The 10,135-nt window shown below is 39.8% G+C and overlaps 1 long non-coding RNA gene across 1 annotated transcript; it reads right to left on the bottom strand.

The window, feature by feature from the left end:
• Positions 1-985: 985 nt before the first annotated feature.
• On the bottom strand, positions 986-7,799 carry LOC129325119 (uncharacterized). The gene is made up of 4 exons (XR_008596582.1): positions 7,603-7,799; positions 7,435-7,519; positions 2,592-2,728; positions 986-1,166 (listed from the first exon to the last, which is right to left on the bottom strand). It is a non-coding gene; the product is annotated as an uncharacterized LOC129325119 (long non-coding RNA).
• Positions 7,800-10,135: the final 2,336 nt, after the last annotated feature.

Here is a 10,135-nt window from a genome sequence, read left to right as displayed (position 1 = left end):
TGGAGAAGAAATGGGAGGTGGGAGGAAAACTGTGGCAGTTTGAGAACTACTGAAATATAATAAAAGTATAAAAGAGAGGGGTGACTTTACCGGGGGAGGAAGAGAAATGTGAATTTATAAGCAGTTAGATTAATTGATTGAGATATATATAGATATGTATAGGTCAACTGATAGAGAATAATTAATGATAAGGTTTAAACATGAGGATTGACTAACTAACAATATTTTCTTTCTTTGACAAGATTTATATGCACCAAACTGAATGTATAGAAGAGTTAAATTGATTGAGTATCTGAGGAGTTATATAGAATTACCATAAAAAGTTGAAATGAGTAATATATAGAGAATAAATCAAATTGTTTGATTTAAATGTGGGAAATTTTTATGGTTTATGATATATAGGTTTATATAGAATTATTCAAAACTGGAAAATGGGATAAATTGTTTATCTAAAGACGTATAGTTTGGGTGTATAATAATTAAAGGAGTTAATGATGCACTGCTTAATATAATGGAGAATGTATATCTGTTTTAGACAGAGGAATTTAATAGAAGTAAGGGAAAAGGGACAGAGGGTGGGAAAGCTGTTGGAAGTCAACAAAAGGGGGGGAAAGGGAGGGGGTTAGAAACGAAAAATTAGGGGAAAATTGATTGTAATGTAAAAATAAAAATGTTCTAACCCAATAAAAAAATTTTTCAAAAAAAAAAAAAAAACTCTGTGCTTCATGTTGCATTAACTGTGGGAGCCCCCTGAACATATGGGGTCTGGATAACAGCCTTTACCTAGAAGTACTTCCCATTTATCATAATGAACATGTCCAAGCAATTGCCACAGAGTTAAGATCACAGTAGGCTTAAATCCAGAAGAGTTAGCCGTGTTAGTCTGTAGTAGCAAAATCAAAAAGAGTCCAGTAGCACCTTTAAGACTAAAATAAAATTGGTTAGTCTTAAAGGTGCTACTGGACTCTTTTTGAGTAGGCTTAAATGTATCTAACTGTGGGTTGGGGCTGATAGGATGGATCCAAAGTACAACAAGCAGAGCTCCAATCATGAGATCAAACTTTCCTGCTTCGACTTGCTGTTGCAACCTACTGTGCTCCTCTGAAATGCAGTTCCAAGGGTCAGAGGATCTTCAGGAACAGTGATGATGAGTACCATGTGGAGTTCTGCAATGGGAAGGTAGAATGAGTGAATATTGCCACTTCTGGCAGTGGAAGGCCCTTCTTCCCCTCCAGAAAACAAGCTTTGGATCCAACCCAGTGTGTTTACATACAATTCTCTTCTTATTAGCAAATCCATCTTGCCTGAGATCACCCCCTCCAGCATCATGATTCCTGCAGTTACATTGTAAGTCCCCCCCCCCCACTTTCTTCTAAAGCAAACGTTGTCTAAGCGTATAAAGTTGCTCTTTGTGTATGGAAAAACTAACAGCTCCATGTGGTGAATGTGGGGGAGGTGTCAATTATGACATAGAAAAATTCTGGCACTTGAAGAAAATAGACCATATTTAGCCTTGGCAAAGCGGGTGCCATTCCCAATGGGAGTCACAACCGCTTGCTTTAGACTCTATTTCACTGCTTGAACTCACAGGGTGGTCGAGTAATTAAGGTATATTGTGGTTCAATTGTTTCTTGCATGCTTCTCCTAAAAGGAGAAAGGCGTTCTTAAATTAAGTGTTGCATCTTTACTACTGATATTTTATGAGATTTCTCATCTTGTGAAGCATCACTGGTGCACCTTAAGCTTTTACCTTCAATTAGGAGCATAGACAGCTTGAATTATTTGCTGCTTCCTTCTCATGAAATTGCACCTATACACACAGCCACTGTGGTCTCGTGTTCAATGAATTCCATTGTAAACTTCCCTGAATAGCATAAATCTCCCTAAAACACATAAAATTATTGGCTTCCAAGGCCAGTTTTAGTGAATGAAAGCTCTGTCTTTTAGGCTTTGCTTAAAATACAGGCTTCCCCCCCTTAATTCAAACTTGCAATGCAATTTTAAAAAGCTAGGACCAAGGAAAGTTGACATGGGCCGTCTCATGTCAATAACAGAAAAATTTTATTCCTTTATTGCTAACAGGGGTATTGTAATGTTGACATACAGATGTTAAATAATTATAAGCCCATAAATAAAAGGGTATATTGAAATGTTGGGTTCATGATACCAGTTAGTATGGGGAATTAACCACAACTCCAGGTCAATTCCACAATAGCAGAAGATAATCTGGGAATACTACCCACCACCTATCCAAATAGTGCAGACTGAAGTGTTTGGTGCCCACAAAAACTTGAAAGTAAAATGACTGGGGCTCTCCAGTTTTGACACTTTGGTATTTTATTTTGCCATAACGTAGGGAGAGTGCTACTCTCTTAGGAAACTATTTGAAGGGAAATGAGACAGAGAAGTATGAAAAGTCATATTATTGATGAAGCTGTGCTGAGCAAATACCACAGACACATTTCCAGGTGTATTTGATCACTTGTAAAAATGCATTGACTTTGGAGTAGTTCATAGCACTGAGTTTGCTGCCAGGGCATCTCAGCAGTTGAGTTCAATATGAGTTAAATGCCACAGAAATAAATTTTTACCTGTTGATGTTCTGGACAGGTTGATGTTCTATTTTACCTGTTGATGTTCTGTTCTGATTGATGTTTACCTGGTTGATGTTCTGTGCCATATTAGGTGAGTAGCTGGTCCTTGCTTCTGAAAGCAGAGGATGTGGATTCTGAAAATGAAGGTCAGAGTATATTGAATGAACTACTTAAGCCTCTGATCATACCCTGCACCAACAAAAATGTTCAAATGCAATTTGTGAGCCAATGTGAACACATGGCTCCATCTATTAATAAATACAAACTCCTAAACAATATGAATTTTGCATGGGATGAAACTCCATTGATGACAGGGGTCTTGCACTCTAATCTTTTGTTAGGGGTCAGAGATACCCATGGCTCTGACTGAGAGCAGTTGCAGGAGTCAGGAAGAATTATTGCCTTCTCAGGAAGCAGTGAAAATGGCCTGGTGGCCATTTGAAGGCTTGTCATTGACCACAGCACTGAGTGGTGCCAACAAGAGTGTGAGAGAGAATCTGGTTTGTCTGGGAAGTAATTACACCTGGCTAGGGAACTGCATCTATTGAATGAGTGGCGTGGGTTCATCTGCTCTCTCAAGTCTTTTTCAGATGCTAGATTAATTGAGAATTAAATGAATCAGATTGCCTTCCCATCTCATAGTTGCAATTTTGAATCCAATTTTATTGTGTATAAAATAAGTTAAATTATATTGCAAATCTTAAGAATCAAATATAAAATAGTAATTTGATTTTAATACAAATGCTGTGCTGGACAAGAATGATGCAGCCCAGCCGAAAGATCTAGGCTTGGGTTGTTGCTTGAAAGACATTGTCCGGGTACAAATCTGAGCGGGTACAGTCTATAAAACAAAGGTCAGACCAAAGGATGGGTCATGATCCATCACAAATGAACAAAATAGTGCACAGTGTAGCACAGATGGAGAAAATAGATATTTCAAGAGTCTAGTGGAGGATCAAAATGGGAAGCAGAGCAGGAAAACTGAGTACCCTTATTCAACCGCTCTATTGAGCAATGTTTAAGTTTATATATATTTATGTATTTAAATATTTTTACCCAATCTTTTGGCTTAAGTTTGAAGCCTTCCCCCAACCTAAGGAGACTTCATCCAAATTAAGTAGAGGAACAGCCTCTTAAAATGGAAAAAGTATCCTTATGCTTGATGAATGCTACTTGGAGAATGTATTGGATTACAATCACCACAGTGATTGTAAGAGCAACACTTCAGAAGTATTGACATTTAGGAATTCAGTCAGAAAGAAACAGGATGGTAACTTCTTGAACCTGTAATATCAGCCATAGATTAGAATGAGCCAATCGCTGTAGGCATTATAATACATAATGTGGATAAGCGTTTACAGAGAATAAACTAATCTGGGATTAATTCCAATGAACATAAAGAAGAAACAGCTTTGAAATCACTGATGCTGTTACTATTCTTAGTATCTGTATCATATATCTAATTCCAAAGTGGCTCCAATGAACAGATGCTTAAATCCTCCGATCAGGGACACTTGGGAACACAACAGATGCTTCTGTAAATTTGGGGGAATCAATAGATTTGCAAAAAAAATCTGAAAAATAAGAAAAGGTACATTGGGGGTTTAAAAATCCCTAAATCCAAGAGCATATTTTCAGGGCATGCAAAGACACCTCCTCTTCCTCCTCCTGGAGATACAACCACCCCAGACCAGTAAACAAGGCTGAGCAGTTGCTGCCACCAGGGCAGCTTGAAGCCATGGTGAGGCTGCAGGTGGGGAGGCAGCCAATGCCACCGAGGTAGCAAAGATGTCACCAGACGATCACGGGACAACATGCTGCTTCCACTGCCTTCACACCAGAAAAGCTGTAGTTGCCTGTACTGGGGAGGGTGCAAATGCCATTACTGCCACCAGTAGACTGGGATAGGAAGGGAAGGGTGCTGCTGCCATTGTTGTTCAGGCGTGACTGGGATCAGGCGGGCTGGAGGGGAAATCTCCTCTGAGATTCTTATGGGGGTTTTGTGTCCGTGTCATATCTACATAGCTTTCTAAGTGGTGAAAGAGCTTCATGTTCAGAAAAGTATTTACACCAAAGTCCTCCCCCGTCTCATAGTAGAGGAAAATGTAAGAAAAATGGTGGCTCACAGTGCAGATGCAGCCATAGTTAAAACAGTCCCACACGAATAAACCATTCATAAATAAATACCCTGTTTAAAAACATCCTATCCTTTGGTTTTCATCTAAGAAGTTCTTAGTTAATGATTGCCAATGTGTTTGGATTGGTAATGCTTTGCAAGTGCTCAGTTTTGAAAAAAACTTGATCTAAACCTATTCAACAGTTGTTCAATGCCAACCAAACACAGTGAGTGATTGTTTCATTCAAACAAGGTAAGTTTGTTGAACACAGTCAGCATGAAATTTACAGCATTCCTAGGCTAAACTCACTTTAAATCTGTGGCTTTCCAGGATATAGTCTATGTGCATTGCTACTGTATTTATGCCAGTTTTTGCAGAAGGTAACCAATTCCAGCCTGGGAAATTTCTGGGGTTGGAGGAAGGATTTCACCTAGAATCTACAGTATACCATAGCATTCGCCCTTAGAAGCTACCATTTTCTCCAGGGGAACTGATCTCTGTCATCTGGAGATCAACTATAATTCCAGAAGCACTCCAGGTCCCATCTGGAGATTGGCAGCCCTATCCTTGATGTAATTGATGTATTTCCAGTTCTGCATACTCCCTTGTTTCTCATTCATATTTAAGCCATGCCATTTCACTTAGCAATGCTGTCTTCACAATGACATTGTCACCACAACAGAAAAATGCTAGCAATTCCTGTTGAGATCCAAACAAACTTCTAGTTCCTCTGCTTCTTTTGCTGTGATCACTTTTCTGTCTCTTGCTTGCTTCTCTCTATGCTGCTTTTTTGAGCTCTTTTCTTCTCATTGCTTGTCACAGTTTTGTTAAGTTTAAAACCTGCATATCCAATGAGTTTCTCCTCAAGCACATGAGAACTCACACAAGAAATGGACACCAAAGAAGGTGAATGTTGGCAGACACACACAATGGTGGGAAACAAGTGGTACCAGCAAGGCACGCAAGCAAGAAAACACTTTATCACCAACTGGCACAGGTCAGCATTTCTTTTTAAAGAATTCCTGCTTTAGTGACAAAGCCAATAAATGATTACATTTGAGTCTGGCTGTTATGCCATGTTTTCCTGTGCCTTGTAGTTTCGTTTCCTCAATGAGGGGTGAATCTGTCCTCACCCTGATCTGCTTTGCAGCAGCCCAGGTCTCCCTGTTTAAACCTGCCAACTGCCTATGCATAAAAGCTAGATGTTGGTTTTTCCCTTCATGGGAAGGGAAGTAGAGGGAGGATGGCCCACTTCCCCCCTATTTTTACTAGTAAAAGTGGGAGACTGGAGAGGTTGCTGGCTGCCAGTCTCCCTTTGTGACTAAAACGGTTAACCCAGAGTTGAATGAAAAGAAACAAAGAATGACAGAAGAAACTGAACGAGAGAGTCCCATTGTGGCCAAAAGTTAACAATCTGACCAGATCAGTCTTTCCAAGTGTATTAATGATATGGAAAGACATGGTGTCCATGTGTGTGCAAGTATGCAGTGCTGGGTTAACAGTTTTAATCAGAAAAAACTCAAAACCTAAAGGCTTTATGGGCTAGATAAAATTCTTTCTGGTGCTCCTTGACCTTTGGCGGACTTCTTTAGTCAGAGTGATAGCCCTGGCACCATGGCACCTAAATGAAGAACAGTAGCAGCAAAAGGCTGCTGAATTGGCATGAACCAGCTCCACATGCCTGGGACCTACTCAGTGGGGCTCTCCTTTAATAATTGCTTTTTCTTTGCAGTTTTCACCCTAATCTGCATAACATGAGCCTTTGAGGGAAGGAGACCCCTCTCTCCTCAAACCCTCTAACATGGATATTACTGGACGTTCCTTGCATTGAGTGTAAAAATGCACAGAAAGGGCAATGGTGATGCTGGTGCCAACAGCACCATGCCATCTGCAGCTCCCCAGCACAAAGCAAACTGTTTGTGGTTTTCGATGTATTGTTGAAGGCTTTCACGACCGGAGAACGATGGTTGTTGTGGGTTTTCCGGGCTGTATTGCCGTGGTCTTGGCATTGTAGTTCCTGACGTTCCTGACGTCAGGAACTACAATGCCAAGACCACGGCAATACAGCCCGGAAAACCCACAACAACCATGTTTGTGGTTTGATCCCTATGAACCTTTCAATGACAATGCCATTGCCCAGGAAGCACTGAAGAAAAAATGCACTCATGAGCGGAGAGCACATCCCCTTTCTGCTCAGGGCTCAGTCTCTCTGTTTTGGATCCAATTGGTTGCATGTTGAGTGCAGACAGATTTGCTATTAAGGAAAACAAGATGCTGCTGGATGGCCCACCCCACCACCTGGCTTGTCTGCATGGCCTCCGCACGGTAAAAACCAAAACAAAACACACAATCTTTTCGGCAGGGGAGAGTTATTACAGCCTCAGTTCCCAAACTTGACCTGCCATTCCGGAAGTCACTTTAACTAACTGGACCAGCGATTTCTATGTATATTTCTGGCTCGTTCTTTTTGTTATGCACACCTCTATGTCATGTCTCAGGTTCTATGCAAGTTCATTTGCTATTAGACCGCTATATCAGGAGGAACTGCCTTATTTGAGAGAATCTCAAACAGCATGCTTTGAGGAGAAAATTCCAGGGAGAGGCAGCTGATATTCTGCCTCAGCAAACAAACAGAGGGTTAAAGAAAGCATGAGGATATCATTTGGAACCATTCATTTTGTTTCTGAAAATGGTCAAAGCTGACTCTACTGTTTGTCTCTTACCTTTTGGTCCTACTGTGACTTGCTCTACCTCTTTAAGCAACGCATGCTCATACCAGCTCCTTCCAGTTAGATGAGCAGGGAAGTCCTTGTGGATGAGAGAACATCAGAATTTCCACAGGCGTTAGTAATACCTGGAACTACAGTAATTTTGTTAGACAAGATGCTTACATGTCTCTCCCCCAAACCGTCCCCTTCATGCTCAAATAAATATCATGGCATTCTGCATCTCAGTCACAATTTTCTTAATTTTTTTCCCTTGCCCTCTTAGGCAAAAATTACTCTCAGTCAAGAAGCAGCTGATTTTTAGCGTCTGCTGTGTGTGGCCCACCTCCCATATTGAGCCTCAGAGCTGTTTAATTACTACATCTCCAAGGGTCATTGTTCGGCTAATGAATCCTCGGCACTGAGGTATCCCTTATCCTAATGAGCAGTAATAAAAAGCATTTAGTTGATGAACGCAACATAAAACTCTGCGTTGTTTCACTGCATCTGCTTAATAAGGGACCAGTTTGATATCAAGTTACCGCTTGCTCAGCTGAAGTGCTCCATTTGCAGGAGGGGAGCTGTGAGCTGGGAGTATCAAGAACTGTAATATGGAAATTCCTTCCTCATATTCTTTGCAGTATTGTGCGATTACTTAATTCATTTAGCTGAGCAAGGATGATTGCTCTGCCAACTGTTTCAGAAAATATACCACAACGCTAAGCAACAAGCCCCACACAAGGACGACTCAAACAGTATCATTTTTCTGGGACCAGGCTATTAACAGTTGCTTTGGGGGTTTCAAAAGAGAGTTGTAGATAATGTTACCAAGAGAGATTGCTTTGATATACACTTTGTTCCCCAACTATAGTGCTATATATGATCACTGATTTCTAAACACCAACATTTGCTCAAGCATACAAGGAAAACTGGCAGAACCGAGCTGTGAGCATTTCCCCCCTCCCCTTTTTCTGTGTACCAGCAAGACATGCTATATTACATTGTTAGTTGCTTCAGGCTAACCAAATATCTGGGTTGATTCTCACTTTAGCTTCTATACTCAAGTGTGAATACCATTCAGTGAAAGAAGCAAACTTCACATCAAGTCTGAAAGAAGCAGGTGCAAATGCCCCTTTAAAGCACTTGAAGTATCCTTTCCCATGCCCGGCTTCCTAGTTTTACTAGGCAAAGACAAACGTACTCAGGTTCCACATCAAGTTATAAAAAGGTAAAATGAGAATCAGCCCTAACCTGCATCAGCTGGTGTTTGTTGCCTAAAATCTGCCATTTGTTGCCTAAAGGGAGTTCAGGTTTTGCATATCTAGTGAGTTCTTCCTCCACTGCCACCACTGGGTTTTTTTTGTAAGCCAAGGACTAATTTTAGCTTTCCTGCTTTTCACAAAAAGGAAAGTTAGCACACCTTTGCTGACCCCACCTTCCCCTCTCATGGCTAAGATCATATTACTTTTTTCCCTTTAACTTTTCACTGGCACCCAGTTAACTTTCATAGCAACCACAAACCTGTATGTGTACCCAGTAATAAAGAAGTGAGATAAAATTTTCTGGGCTTACATCATTAGTCTACAGGTTTATTAATTTAAAGAACATGAAATGGGAAAATTCTATTAGCTCATTAACTTGTCCCCCTGTAGTGCAAGCAAGAGCTTTTTGATATTGTTTGTAGGCCAATCAAAACAATAAACATTGATAATGGAAAATATCAACAATAATAGTAATATCATTATTACTCCTAAAAACTAGATATTGTAGAAAACAAAATATTACTATGTAATTTAGGAATTTTGAGTAGAACAACATACTTAAAATCAATTAAAAACTGGATGATGGGTGAAGACTTTTTCGTTAATTTGCCATACCTCCAGTAACTGTCATTGGCCTTCCTTCCTGGTCTTGGTGCACAGAGTTTATGTGTTTTTATTGAACTATTTTATATAATATATGGGTAAATCCTATAATGTCCAAATGTTTTTAGGAACTTCTTTGGGTGGAAAGGTGGCATTAAAATATTTTAAATAAATAAAATAAATGAGGATACAGAAAACCATTAGACAAGTTTCAAATAAACCAATGATGATATTCTGCATTAGGATAAAGAGAATCATTGGAATGAATATTTGCTGATAAGGAGTAATGAGAAGGAGGGAAATCATGAACAATAAATTAACAAGCAGCAAAGTATTAGAAGAATGCCAAGACTGGGAAGAAGAAATTAGAGATAAGGAAAGAGGTAGAGGAGAGGATAAAGCTGTCATAAGCTGCTTTGAGTCCTCATAGGGGATAGAAGTGGATATATAAATATCTAAATGAAAGAATAAATAAAGTAACAGAATCCTAAATTAAGAACAAAGGAAGAAAGTAACCAGATAAAAGAAATCAAAAGTAGAAATCAGAAGCAGAGAAGCACAACATTTGTACAAAGGAAAATATAAGGCAGCTCTGTAATGACTCAGTTGATCCAGTGCCCACAATGATCAAGCAAACCATATCTGCCGCTCTAGTAATACACATCAGCACCCATCACACATCTTCATATATTAATCATTCTCAAACACATCCCGAACTGAGAGACTCTGTCTAAATCTATACATTGCTGGGTAGTTACATATACACCGGAGGTGAACAATTATGATAGCACAATATGTATACTTATACACATGCATGCACGCGCACACACACACACACGCACACATATCAGTAC

Source organism: Eublepharis macularius, chromosome 1, assembly GCF_028583425.1.
Source record: "Eublepharis macularius isolate TG4126 chromosome 1, MPM_Emac_v1.0, whole genome shotgun sequence".
Classification (NCBI taxonomy): domain Eukaryota; kingdom Metazoa; phylum Chordata; class Lepidosauria; order Squamata; family Eublepharidae; genus Eublepharis; species Eublepharis macularius.
This window is presented reverse-complemented; position numbering and strand designations above follow the sequence as displayed.